Raw genomic sequence first — 13,881 nt, forward strand, 5'->3', positions numbered from 1 at the left:
TTAAATTTCCTCCAATTTATAAAACTATTTTGAATTAGGACAAATAAACTTACTTTGCAGAAGACCTTTGCACCGATGTAGTCTGTCTCTGCAGTTATTAGACATTAAACATGAATAGACAATGCTGAAGTTTTCGCCTTGGGTTCAGTCAGCATATTATCATCTTCATCTTCTGTCTGCAAGTAAAAACTTATTTTTTCCCCCTTCCTTCCTCTTATGAGGGCAGGTGAATGAAGTGATGTAAGTAGGAGGATGTCCTCTGTGAGACAATAATCTCATCATTAGCATACTTATTGCAGAGAAACACGCCTCTGAAAACAAATCTTTTGGAAAATAAAGGCAAGTCATGTCTGAACAGTGAGAATACAGATCCATGCAGTCATTGGAGACAAACTCAATTATAGTCTAATAAAAAGAAAAATGAAATGAAAAATTCCTACTAGTGAAGAAAAGAAAAGTAAAAGAAAACAAGTATTTTTCTTCTGTAAATTGTATCCAAAGGAAGTATTTGCATGCATGAATGAAACAACATTTTAGTGGACAATCTTAAAACCAGTTTAAAACCCAAACTTTCCTGCCCTCAGTGTTTATGTTTGCATATTTTCAAAATGAGCATCAATTCAAATTAAACTGAATAATTGCTGGATTATTGAATAACTGGTTAATTGCAAGGTTCATGAAATCATGTCTTAAAGGGGTCATATGATGCTGCTAAAAAGAACATTATTTTGTGTATTTGGTGTAATGAAATGTGTTTATGCGGTTTAAAGTAAAAAAAAAACATTATTTTCCACATACTGTACATTATTGTTTCTCCTCTATGCCCTGCCTTTTTGAAACGCGTCGATTTTTACAAAGCTCATCGGTCTGAAAAAGCGAGGTGTGCTGTAATTGGCCAGCTATCCAATGCGTTGTGATTGGCTGAATACGTTAATAATGTTACGCCCCTCACATACTGTTTATGCCGTGTCCGGCCGAGGGACGAGACATAAATATTAAAACCCATTACAAACGAGGCATTTGTTGCATCCAGTGGGGACATAATTACTGATTATAATGACTTATACTGTCTTTTTACGCGTTGCGTTGCATTGCATCAACATAAAACTCTGTCTGCATTTGTGATCGGAGAAATGACAAACAACAAGTGCTACTCTACTGCCCAAACCTCGCGTTTGAATCATCAGTGGCAACGAAAAACACAGCGGCCTAGTGTAGCACGGAGTACACGCTTTGTTCAGTTAAGTGTATTTGTGGGATAAGCATCACTCATAATATCGACACCACTGTTTGTATTCACCATGTGCTAACTGCGAATCAGAAAATATAGGAGTGGCTCTCTAGAGATGGGTAATCACTGGAAACTCACAAACAAGTATTATGGTAAGTATAGTACTTTTAATTAAATTTTTCCCCAAATGTATGCAATAGGCCTTTTTAAAGAAAATAATATAGAGAATAAACAAACACAATGTAAATTAACAGATAAACACCAAATTTCAATATGAAATTGAAATGAAAATTAAACTGGCTTTGAGTACTCAATTAAATCTTTGGTGGTATACTCTTAGTTACCCACACAATGAATTAAACTCTTATTTTCAGGTATGCAACCCACATTCACTGTACAAAAAATAAATATTCCTTAAAGAATCCTCTTTTGGAATTAGATCACAGTTCAGTTCAAATCTGTCCAAAACAGTTCTGATTTCAGATAAAGTTCAGATTCTCAATCACTTAGTATTTATCTTACATTACGATAAACATTGTTTACCAGAATTTAACAATAACATTTGCATAAATTAACTAATATGTTACTTTCTCTCCCATACAGGCTCACGTGTAACGGATATTGCAGCCACGTGAACTGCAACTCACGTGTGATTAACGATCTCGACAATTTAACAAATACAGCACAAAATACATACATACATAAATTTCAATAAACATTTAACACTTAAACTGTTGTCATGCACTTATTTTTACAATTAACAACACTTAAACAAAATAACTCACCATATCCAGTATTTCCGTATAAAACTCAAAAATAAAATCCTTCCGAATGAAAATAATTACTGGATCTCATCAATTTAAATCTCCCCTCTTGAATTACAACAAGAATTGAATCTTATTTAACTTTTTTAAAGTATTTTTTCCTTAATTAGGAGCTCTAACTCAAGTTCGCGATCTTCTCCGTGGCTTCCTGATTCTGCTGACTCATCAGAGAGAGAGAGTGACTAAACAGCGTCTCATTGGTCAACTACGTCATATCCAACTTTTTCTTATTTTTTCAATTTTCACTATTTATTTACAATTTACTTCGTTTAAATTAACAATTATATAGCTATGAACTTTTAATAATATCACAAACTATTTATAATAATTATATACAAAAATAATTGTAAACCTGGAACAAAAGTAAGTCCGGGTTACATCCTCCCCTCCTAACTAGGCATACGTCCTCGTATCCTAAGTTAAGGTAACTCAATTCCTACACAATCTTTACTTGAGACTTCTGTATTAGCTCACTTGGTTCTTCAATACCACTCAAAGCAGCAACAAAAGCGGTATTTAATCCTTGGAACAAGGACTGAACCACTTGAATTAAGGGATTTCCAAAACTTGGATACGTAAGTATCTTGGGTTTCATTCTTTCTCTAGTAGAACGTCTGCACTGAGTTTCCACATCTACGGTATCACCTTCAGCCAAAGTACGATTAACTTTGTTACACTCCCTTTCAGCACTGTCTCCCTCATTAGTAACCATTGGGGTTCCAGGAGAACAAGTCAACTCAACAGATTCTGCAACATCAGGTAAGTTTTCAACAGAAACTTCAACCGGTAAGTGTTCTATTGCCCTTTCAGGTGAAAGCATTTCTTCTTCATTACTCACAGGTAAGGAACTTTCTGAAGTTACAACAGGTAAGACATTTTCTTGTCTGGGTAAGTCATGATAAGTTACAAACCTCATTTCCTTAATTGGACAAGTTCTATACACAGAATCAGAGGTTTTATCATCAATTTCTGAATTGACATTCAGCTCTTCTGACTCTCGCACCTCAAGACTTGACCTAGTCTTAGGCTTAGAAACTGATTTTGGCTCAACTGAATTTACGGTTTCAGAAACTGGCAAAAATCTGCAAGGAAGTAACAGGTCTCTATGAAGCGTACGAAACAGACCATCCTTTGTTTCTGGACGAACAGTATAGACAGGCAATTTGTCTGCACACTTCACCACAACATAGACCTCAGACTCCCACTTATCGGCGAGTTTATGTTTCCCACGTATTCTAACATTTTGCACCAAAACACGGTCACCCACCTCTAGGGTAGACTCGTTCACACTTTTATCAAAGCGGACTTTGTTTCTTTCTGCAAGTTTCTGCATATTACGCACAGCAATTTCATAGCTCTCTTTTAAGTGAGACTTCAACTGCTGCACATACTGCGAATGTGATGTCTGCTGATTACTCTCTCTCAGCAATCTGAACACCAAATCAAGCGGCAATCGAGGTTGTCGGCCAAACATTAACTCATATGGGGAAAAACCTGTACTCTCATGCTTCGTACAGCTGTAAGCATGGACTAAAGGTTTAACAAACTCTTTCCAACGACTCTTATCTTTTTCCTCCAGGGTTCCCAACATACTCAGCAATCACTCTACTGGGTTCCCATGAGGATGATAAGGTGTGGTACGAATTTTCTGGATACCAGCTATTGCACAAAGCTCTTTGATCGTACGCGATTCAAAATCTGGTCCCTGATCAGAATGTAAGCGTTCTGGGAAACCATAATGTACGATAAAGTGTTCCCATAAACTTTTAGCAACTGTTTTGGCTTTTTGATTGGGTGTCGGTATAGCAACAGCATATTTGGTGAAAAAATCAGTAATCACCAGAATATCCCGTGTGTTGCTTTTGTCCGGCTCAAGGGAAAGAAAATCCATGCAGACAAGTTCAAGTGGCCTTGTAGCTTGGATATTTACCAAAGGTGCAGCTTTCTGAGGTAAGGCTTTTCTCCGAACACATCGGTGACAGGTCCTTACTTTGTGTTCTACCTCAGAACTCATCCTCGGCCAGTAAAACCGAGACCGGACCAAATCCAGGGTTCTCTCCATGCCCATATGACCCATCTGGTCATGTAATTCACTCATAACAAGAGATCTGAGTTCCTCAGGTAACACCACTTGGTAAGTTATAGAGTCTCCATCCTGTCGTCTTCTGCATAAAATTCCTTCTCTTATTTCAAGGCAATCCCACTCTCTCAAATAGAAAGGGAAATCAGGAACTTTTTTTCTGACAGCCGGTGGGGGTTTTTGCCCAGATTCCAGGTACACAAGCACTTCCCTAATAACTGGATCAGACTTCTGCTTCTCAGTCAACTCCTCTTTCATCAAGTTAGGTATAACTGAAGATCCAGGCAAACTGTCCTCCTGTTCATAGCAGTTTGGTACCGCATCTGGGTGAATGGCAAGAGACATAACCAAGGAATCAGCAGGATCGTTGTTCTGCTGTACAAAGTGTTTTTCACATATAGCCTCCACCACATCAGTATCAGTGATACCAGGAACATTGGCTTCAGCTGTGTGATATTGCACAAACTTCTCGATCCTTTCGATTTCCTTTCTTGACATTTGATCTTCAGACAACTCTCCATGTGGCCTTCTGGACAAGCTGTCTGCATCAATGTTCTGCTTTCCAGCTCTGTACTTCAGTTTGAATGAAAAGGTTGATAAAGCAGCAAGCCATCGGTAACTAACAGCATCCAGCTTGGCTGTTGTCAACAGGTAAGTCAGGGGATTGCTATCAGTGACAACAGTAAATGAACTGCCATAAAGAAATTTTTCTGTTACCGCCCACTTAAGAGCCAAGAATTCAAGTTTGTGAGCTGGGTAAGGGGATTCACTGCGAGATAGCCCCCTGCTGGCATATGCAATTACTCGCTGCTCGCCATCCTGCTCCTGGTACAGAGCAGCCCCCAATCCAGAAGTGCTGGCATCTGTATGAAGGATATAAGGAAGTTTAGGGTTAGCAAAACCCAAGACAGGAGCGGTGGAGAGCTTAGTAATTAAGGTCTCAAATGCCGTCTGACAAATGGATGTCCAACGACTGCCAAACTGCTCTTTGGGGTTGTGGTATTGACCTTCTTTTCCAGGCTTTTTGCTACCTTTCCTCAATGGAGGATAACCAGAGGTCAGCTCATTCAATGGTTTCACAATATGGGCGCAGTCCTTTATAAACCTCCGATAGTAACCGGAAAATCCTAGGAATGATCTTAGCTCCTTCAGGTTTTTAGGACATGGCCAGGTTTTTATGGCCTCAATCTTCTCAGGATCGGTTTCAACTCCATGTTCGGACACGATTTGTCCAAGATATTTCACAGAAGTTTGGAAAAACCAACATTTCTCCGGTGAAAGTTTCAGCCCATATTCCTTTAACCGAGTGAGAACTCTCAACAACCGTCTATCGTGTTCTTCTAGAGTTTGTGAAAACACAATCAAGTCGTCTAAAAACACAAGTACTTCCTTCAAGTTGATATCTCCCATGCACTTCTCCATTAACCGTTGGAAAGTACTCGGCGCGTTGGTCACTCCTTGTGGCATCCTATTGAATTCCCAAAATCCTAAGGGACACACGTAAGCGGTTTTGGGTTTATCGGATTCCTGTACTTCGATTTGGTAATACCCCGACTTTAAGTCAAGCACGGTAAACCATTTTGAACCATTCAGAGTGGCAAATGTCTCTTCAAGGTTAGGCAGAGCGTACGCATCCTTGATTGTTTGCAGATTCAACTTCCTGTAATCTATGCAAAGATGGACATCGCCATTCTTTTTCCTTACCACCACTATGGGTGAAGAGAAAGAAGACTCTGACTCACAGATAACAACGCTCGACAAGAGTTCCTGGAGATGCTTACGTACGGCTCCGAGATCTTGTGGGTGGATGGGCCTGGCTCTTTGCTTAAAGGGTGTTTCATCCTTTAGCTTGATACTATGCTTCACTTTCTGAGTCCTTCCAAAGTCCAGGTCATGCTGAGCAAAGACTTCAGGCATTTCGTTAAGCCGATTAGTAATCCGGCCTTTCCACTCTTGTGACAATGGTGAATCACCAAAGTTAACAGCAATCTTTGGCTCTTTGGACCCTTCTGGATTAACTCTCTGGGGATCAGACTTTGATAGACTTCCATTAGGTGAAAGCACAGATTCCATTGCATGAATATCAGCAACGACACATCGTCTTGGAATAGTCACATCATGGTCGGCTTTGTTAGTGAGAACCACAGGGAGACTCCCTGACTTTTCAGAAGAAAGGGTATGTAAACAACACTTTACTACGACTCCACCTGGTAAAGAAGATACAGTAGGGTGTTCCACTACAACCCATTTGTCAACTGGAGTTCCAGGTATATGACAAGTACCTTCCAAGACAACTGTTTGACCTGCGGCCAAGACTTCAGGTATCTGGCTCTTCATCCTGACATGGCCAAGAGTGCCGGTTTCATTCCGTTTGTGCCACAGCTCAAGAGTATATAGGATAGCCCTATAACCATACAAGGCAGGTAAGAAAGGAAAAGGTCTTGCTCTTAAATGTTCTTCATACAGGGCATCTAGAGTATTTGTTCCAACAAGAACTAAAGGCTGTGTGTGTGACTTAATGTCTGGCACGATTAAAGCAACGGTGGCCACTTCAGTTTTGACACCAACGAATTCTGCCGGAAAAGTTATGTTCAAGTGCACATACCCAAGGTACGGCACTGAAAGACCATTTGCGCCTTCTACCTCTAGTAAATTGGAAAGAGGATGAATTAGGTAATCCGAAAGATACTGCTTATGAAAGGAATTGGGAACAGTGGTAACTTGCGAACCAGTATCAATCAAGCAATGACATTCTTGCCCCGAAATATCAACTAGTGCAGTGCATTTAGTGCCAATTAGACCTTTGGGTAGTTTAGCGTTCATGTTCGGATTCTTAGGGCACTGGCTGCAAGTAGAAGCGTAAGTCCTGGTGGGACCAGAAAGTCTTTCAGTTCCAATTCGCCCCTCAACAGGAACTGGTTCTAGTTTAAATCCTCTTTCACAACAGTATTCTGAGATTCCCATCTGGACTGCCTTTCTCTTAACAGCTTACGTTTCTCAGCCACAAGTTTGGGATTTGGCTCAGCAGTGCAAGAGGCTACTATGTGGCCGTCTTCCCCACACTTAAAACAGTACCATGGTCTGGGCTTTTCCATTTGTTTGTTTGCATCAGCTGTAACAGCTTCAACATTTGGTTTCTGGGGTTTCTTTTCTACTGCAGAGCTTTTCCTAGCTTTAGGCTGCGGAACAAATTTTTTAGAAACTTCAGCCCTTGGGAGTAAGTTTCGCCAACTGACTCTGAAGAGTGGCTATTAGTTTCAGACGCAATTAACAACATATCAGAAGTTTCTGATTGCCTAGCCTCATCTACCACCCAGGTTCTCTGGGTATGCACTTGAACATGTTGCTTTGACCCAGCTAAATGCTGTCTCATGCGCTTTTCTTTAGCTGCATATTTATCTTCCTCAGTGCGCAACATTAATAATAGCTGCACAAAACAAGGCGGATTATCACGTTTCTGTTCTAGACTTAAATCTGCAATCTGATTATTGTCCCAGCAGCCCCGACAGAACTGTCTTAACAATTGCCGGTCTGCTTCACTGGACAAAACGCCTCCTCTCTTAACAGCGATGGTCAAAGCAGCTTGAAGTCTGGACAGATAAATTGAAGGCTTTTCGCCTGCGTTCTGCAAAGTATTCATGAACTTAGCCAAAAGTTCATCGCCATCCTCTACAGTACCAAACGCTGAATCAAGCAACTGCAGGTATTCGGATGGGGTAGCTTCAGGACCCAAGTGTTTTACAATATCAGAGGCTGGGGGTAGCAGACTGTCTAGAATTTTCCATGACCCATGGAAGCTAGATATTGTGGGATCTTTTAAGATAAAGTCAACACTTGTACGCCATGTGTCATACTCAATCTCATTTATAGGCCTGGGAATCCTCCCAGAGAAAACTCTGAGCCTAGTTGTTGCAAGTGCTTGTGTATTTACTTCTTCAGTTCTCACCACATGTTCAACAACTAATCTATGTATATCAGGTGGGTTCAGCACCGTAGGAGAGGTAAGAATTGTGTAATTTACACTAAAGGTAGCAGACGGTGTCTGCTGTTTCTCTAGTGAACGTGGCTCACTTGTCACAGTTTTGATCTCAGGTTGGTCCTGAATGAGTTTTTCAGGAGTCTGATTTACAGCACCTGTCTCAGCACATGAAGGAAGAACAGCTGAGCTCATCTCTGTTAACATTTCACTAAGCATTGTCTCAAAGTTAACACCACTTAGCTTTGCTATCTCCCTCAACCCTTTGAGGTAAGACCTAGTGGCATCCCCTCCTAAATGCTTGGTATAAACATCGGACAAGGACTTCACTACGTAAGTGACTTCAGGATTGTCAGTCAACTTGTAAGTGTAAGGTAACATTGGATCTAAGGACTGCATTGCACTTCCACTGCTAAACTCAACAATCAGGTTCTGATGAAATTCAGATATAGGATCTTGGATCTTCACTATATTAGATATGGACCCATGTTTCTGCAAAATCTCGATTAGTTTTTCATCATCTGCAGTTCCAGTTGCCCCACTAACTATCACAGCATTAGGGACTTTAATGCCTTTGGCAACAATTTCTTCCATTTTGTCAACAGTCTGCTTGGGCTATTTACAACTGCTTGGGTTGTTTACAGAGTTTCCAGTAATGCAAAACCATCTCCTGGCTGGCTCGCCACTAATCGTGTAGCACGGAGTACACGCTTTGTTCAGTTAAGTGTATTTGTGGGATAAGCATCACTCATAATATCGACACCACTGTTTGTATTCACCATGTACTAACTGCGAATCAGAAAATATAGGAGCGGCTCTCTAGAGATGGGTAATCACTGGAAACTCACAAACATAAAATAAGCCAGTGATTCAATAAAACAATCATATTACATGGGTTTCAACCCAAAAAACAAATACTTTCAGTTAAGTATTTATCTTACATTACGATAAACATTCTGTTTACCAGAATTTAACAATAACATTTGCATAAATTAACTAATATGTTACTTTCTCTCCCATACAGGCTCACGTGTAACGGATATTGCAGCCACGTGAACTGCAACTCACGTGTGATTAACAATCTCGACAATTTAACATATATACAAAAATAATTGTAAACCTGGAACAAAAGTGAGTCCGGGTTACACTAGCATGAGGGGAAGCCCCGGTTTTGTGCGCTGAGGCCGGGATAGAGTGAGCTGAGGCAGGCTGGACTCCGCTTTGTCCACGGTGAAAGTTGATGTATTCCCTCAGCGACCAGCACAGATCAGCTCTAGGCATGACGAAGCGGATATCGTTCTCTTTTGGAAGACCAAACAAAGTAGTTTCGCTTTCACAACGAAGCAAACAGCGTCTTCAGGACATGGCTGCAGCGTCAACAATACTACAGCGAGAATAAAAGTTACGCCTTCTTTCTTTGCGTGAACATTTGGGAGGTGTTATGCAAATCTTCCCAGATCGTGACGTAGATATGTGGGGGCGTGTTAGAACGAGCCGTTTTAGGTAGGTGTGGTTAACTCTTAACTTTTATAAAGAATATCTCTTTGGTTTTGAGACTTTAGTGTTTGCAACTTTACAGATCTTCTTTATGCACCAAGAGCTTGTAACACTCCAAAGAGAAAGGAAAAATTGAAATCGCATCATATGACCCCTTTAATAGATTTATGGAAAAAAGTCCAGCCTTGATTTCTAGCCTACTTTGCCCACATATTTATTTTTTGTCTCTGAAATTTTATTTAACCCATATATCGCATTTATATGCATGAAACTGACAAAAATAAACAAATTTTCCACTCATTTATAACACAATTTACTCCTACTAAAAACCCTCCTTCTATGACATGCTTGCAATCCCTGGGCATATGTTGCAGTTCATGAAATCTTTGTAAATAAATTGTAATTGTGGGTGTAATTGTGTAATTAGTTTGTTATAACAATGTTATCTAACTTTTTTTTTTTTTTGAAAAATAGCAATAAATGACATTTACTATTATGAAATGTTTTTATTATAGACAAGAACACCCAGGTCTAAATAATCTGTATTCATCTAAGGGTGGCTAAAAGCATGAAAGACAAAACTACAAGCCATACAAAAAAAAAAAAGGCATAAAAACAGCATTCAGTTTAGCTTAGATCATATTGGTGTAGCTTGTGCAGTATACTGTGCAGCATGATAGTAAGCAGAGCAATAGTGCGCTGTACTGAATCCAATCCATTCTTTCCAGGTCGTAGTGAAAACATTCGCCTGGAATGGATTGTGGATTGTGGATTGAGGAAGTGATTGGAGGATATGTTGGGAATGAGAACTGGAGTAGTGATGGGAAGTTCGGTTCTTTTCCGCGAACCGGTTCTTTCGGACAGTTCGATTCAATAAACCGGTTGAAAAAAACGGTTCACCGGTTCTTTTACGCTCGACGTAATGACGTCATTGGCGATGACGTATGGCGTTAAGTCTATCGCGGGCTTAACACATTCAAATATAAAGTCAGTAATCATAACATCAGTCAATTAAAACATCATTATAATCTGATACGTTTCTTAAAATTTGGATTTTTGTATCTAAAGCATCAACACATATACAGGCAGTGATCTGCAAACTAGGATGTTTTACAGTTATGACGTCAATAAATTAGTCTTCATCAGCGCAGAAACTATGCTCCACTAAGAACCGGTTAAATTGAACGATTCGTTCGCGAACCGGACATCACTAAACTGGAGGAGGCTGGGAAACAAACAGGGAGTGTTGTGTGGACTAGAGGCCGCAGTGTTCATATTATACGCATCGATATCACAAAAATGATCGAATAAACGGCGCGTTTGGCGGATTGCAATGCACAACTAGCGTGCAGGGGAACAGGAGACGATATTTCCCGCAAATCTTTACTAAAGACAAACCACATCAATCAAATCCAGCATGCGGCATTTTATGCGCTGATCTTGCATCTGAAATGAACACAAACGCGTCCTGAGACACTGACATATCTGTGCTATCTCATGGTAATTCTGACTGGATTTGTGAAGACGATTGACATTAAAGGCGTTAGTTCTTCATTCATGCAAATATCGCACGGATACTGAAGATCGTCTGTTTGTCTGTCATTTTGGGTTTATTTTAGTGACAATAAAGGACTCGTCCAATCACAAGTGATTCAACATCACAGGTGAGACGGCATACACTGATATAACAGTCCTACAATTTGCAACCAAAATCACCTCTAAATCATTAATGGTTGTTTCTTCATGCCACTTTATATAGCTATATATAGCACATACGGCTCTCGCGGACTCATCAAAAACTCTTTTTAAACACTTCTCACCATCTCATTAGTTTATTTTATTCGCTCGCTTCAACAAAGGACATGTTTGCGTCTTTTCCCCTGAACGGTTATGAGCATAATCATTATATCTCAAATCACCACTCATTACTTTATGTGAGGAAAATACATTTTAAACATTTTTGTAATAAAATGGCCGACTTCTTTACCTTGCTACGGCTAATTTCTTTATTGTACCTGCGACATTTTAATTTGTGTATTGTTTTTGCACAATAAATATTGAAACAGTTTATAAACACTGTGTGTTTACCAGGAAACAACAATTGTGTGGGTTCAACCCATCTCAACATAATTCTTCTATTTTTTTTTTTTTTTAAGAAAGTGCTACTAATTTACCAGAGTTTTACTGCGTTAATAGTATTCGTGGCATTTTGCTATAGTTGCTATTGTAATTTGTAGTTTCAGACTTTGTGGGTATCATGGTAGTTCTTAAGTGATCAAAATCAGTCACCTGAAATAGTGTTTGTTTCCTTAAAATACCCACAGTGACGTTGTCACTGTAAGTGTAAGTTTTTAAATGTTGTTATTATTTTTTTTTTGAAGTGAAGGGCTCTTCAAGGCTTTGATTTTTGATGATTGAGTATATACATATTTGTACTGTTTTTTTAAAAGATCATTCTAATTGTTATAGGCTATACAATTTTTCTAGATTGAATTTGGAAATGGAAATCTACTCATACTTGTGGTTATTGATTGATAGCAAGATCTACAGTGTTTAACTTTTGCATGAAAATATTAGGCAACGATTTTCAACTTAATGCAAAGCAGACTTTGTTTGTTAAATGAAAAAACGCTGTTTTTAAAATGAAGGTTAATAATAAAGTTAAAGCAAGGGTGAAAATTCATCACAGTTTTCTGTTAAAGCAGCTCAGTAGTGTTGTCATGAATGTAGTAAACTGTACTGTAGGCAGGAATATGTGGTGTTTATTATTGGTATATTGGTATAATCGAAGAAAGTAGCAGCATTTATCTGTATTTTTAGTTCATAAGCTGGGTTTATGAAGAGTTTGAACAGATATAGTCTCAGCAGCATGATCATACAGTATGATGCTTTGCATTTCCACAGCTTGAATGTTGTCTTTAGCGCTGACACAGCAGCTGCTGAATCTAAGGCAAAACCAACCTCATGATGAATGTTTCAGCCTATTCTTTTGCACTGCAATAAGGAATCTGAACACACGTAGTAGTTCATTAATGTTGAGGTTGTGTAGTGGTTACAGATATTGACTAAATATGTTCCTTTAAGCTACCAAAATGGACCCTTTAGGTACAAACATGTAACTTTTGAAAAGGTACCGCCCCAGTGACAGCTTGTGTACCTGTGTTTTTGAGAGTGTACCTAAATTCAAACCTAAAACCTTTCAGTCAGCAGACTGAACACTTTTGTACCTATAAGGTTCTAATATGTATTAGAACCTTATAGGTACAAAAGTGTACCCTATAAAAAGGTATTGCCCCAGTGACAGCTTCTGTAGCTTTATTTCTGAGAGTGTAGTGTGAGTTGCTTTTATCACAGTATATTCAATTAAATTAAATTCATGTTTATTTGTATAGTGCTTTTTACGATACAAATCGTTGCAAAGCAACTGTATAATATATGTTTCTACGATATATTTAGTAGTAGCTTATCAGTGGTGACTATGTTTGTAAATGTACATATGGCAGAAATGTACGGAAAAATCAATTAAAGACGTAAACAAAAAGACTATGAACACTACAAACAGCAATTATTATATGTTGCAATCAAACTTATAGCAAAATTTGGTAGTTCTGTATGTTGTTTCAGGGTTGGCATCATCTGAGGTCCTCTGAGGGGTTGGCATTATCTCTTCTCAGGTGTTCTGGATCCAGACTGAAGCTTGTGTAAATCCTAGTTACCACGGGATGTCAATCCTGTGGCAAAAACAGAGAAACAAATAGAGACATAATTAGCATAGCTGCTGTTCCAACCAAGCAAAATTGATTCATTTAACCCAAGCTAGTGCAGTTTGTGTTCTATGGTGGCTGATATTCTTCATAGAGATCATTTTTTTGCAGGACGGAGCACAGTTGAGCAGACAACCTTTTCTAAAATTTTAGACATAAACGGAAGATTTGAAATGGGTCTGTAATTTGCCAGTTCACTAGAATCTAGTTGTGGTTTCTTAATAAGAGGCTTAAAGGGTTAGTTCACCCAAAAATGAAAATTAGGCTGTGTTTTACTCACCCCCGAGGCATCCTAGGTGTATATGACTTTCTTCTTTCAGACGAATCCAGTCGGAGTTATATTAAAAATTGTCCTGGCTATTCCAAGCTCTATCATTGCAGTCAGCGGGTGTTGCAGTGCTTCAGTCCAAAAGAAGTGAAATAAAAAGCGCCCATCCATAAAAAAATGTAGCGAATCGATGCGTTTTTGTAAGAAAAATATCCATATTCAAAATGTAATAATCACTTTA

At 39.0% G+C, this 13,881-nt stretch overlaps 1 protein-coding gene across 1 annotated transcript in view; it reads left to right on the forward strand.

The window, feature by feature from the left end:
* The first annotated feature begins 10,835 nt into the window (after window positions 1–10,835).
* Window positions 10,836–13,881, forward strand: part of LOC107687564 (glycosyltransferase-like protein LARGE1) — a 41,682-nt gene continuing 38,636 nt past the window's right edge. Inside the window, exons 1-2 of the mRNA XM_016484949.1 lie at window positions 10,836–11,108; window positions 11,228–11,272. The gene's annotated coding sequence lies outside the window, so the exon portion shown is untranslated. The remainder of the gene's footprint in view (window positions 11,109–11,227; window positions 11,273–13,881) is intronic.

Source organism: Sinocyclocheilus anshuiensis, unplaced genomic scaffold (assembly GCF_001515605.1).
Source record: "Sinocyclocheilus anshuiensis isolate Anshui unplaced genomic scaffold, SAMN03320099.WGS_v1.1 scaffold233, whole genome shotgun sequence".
NCBI classification, from domain to species: domain Eukaryota; kingdom Metazoa; phylum Chordata; class Actinopteri; order Cypriniformes; family Cyprinidae; genus Sinocyclocheilus; species Sinocyclocheilus anshuiensis.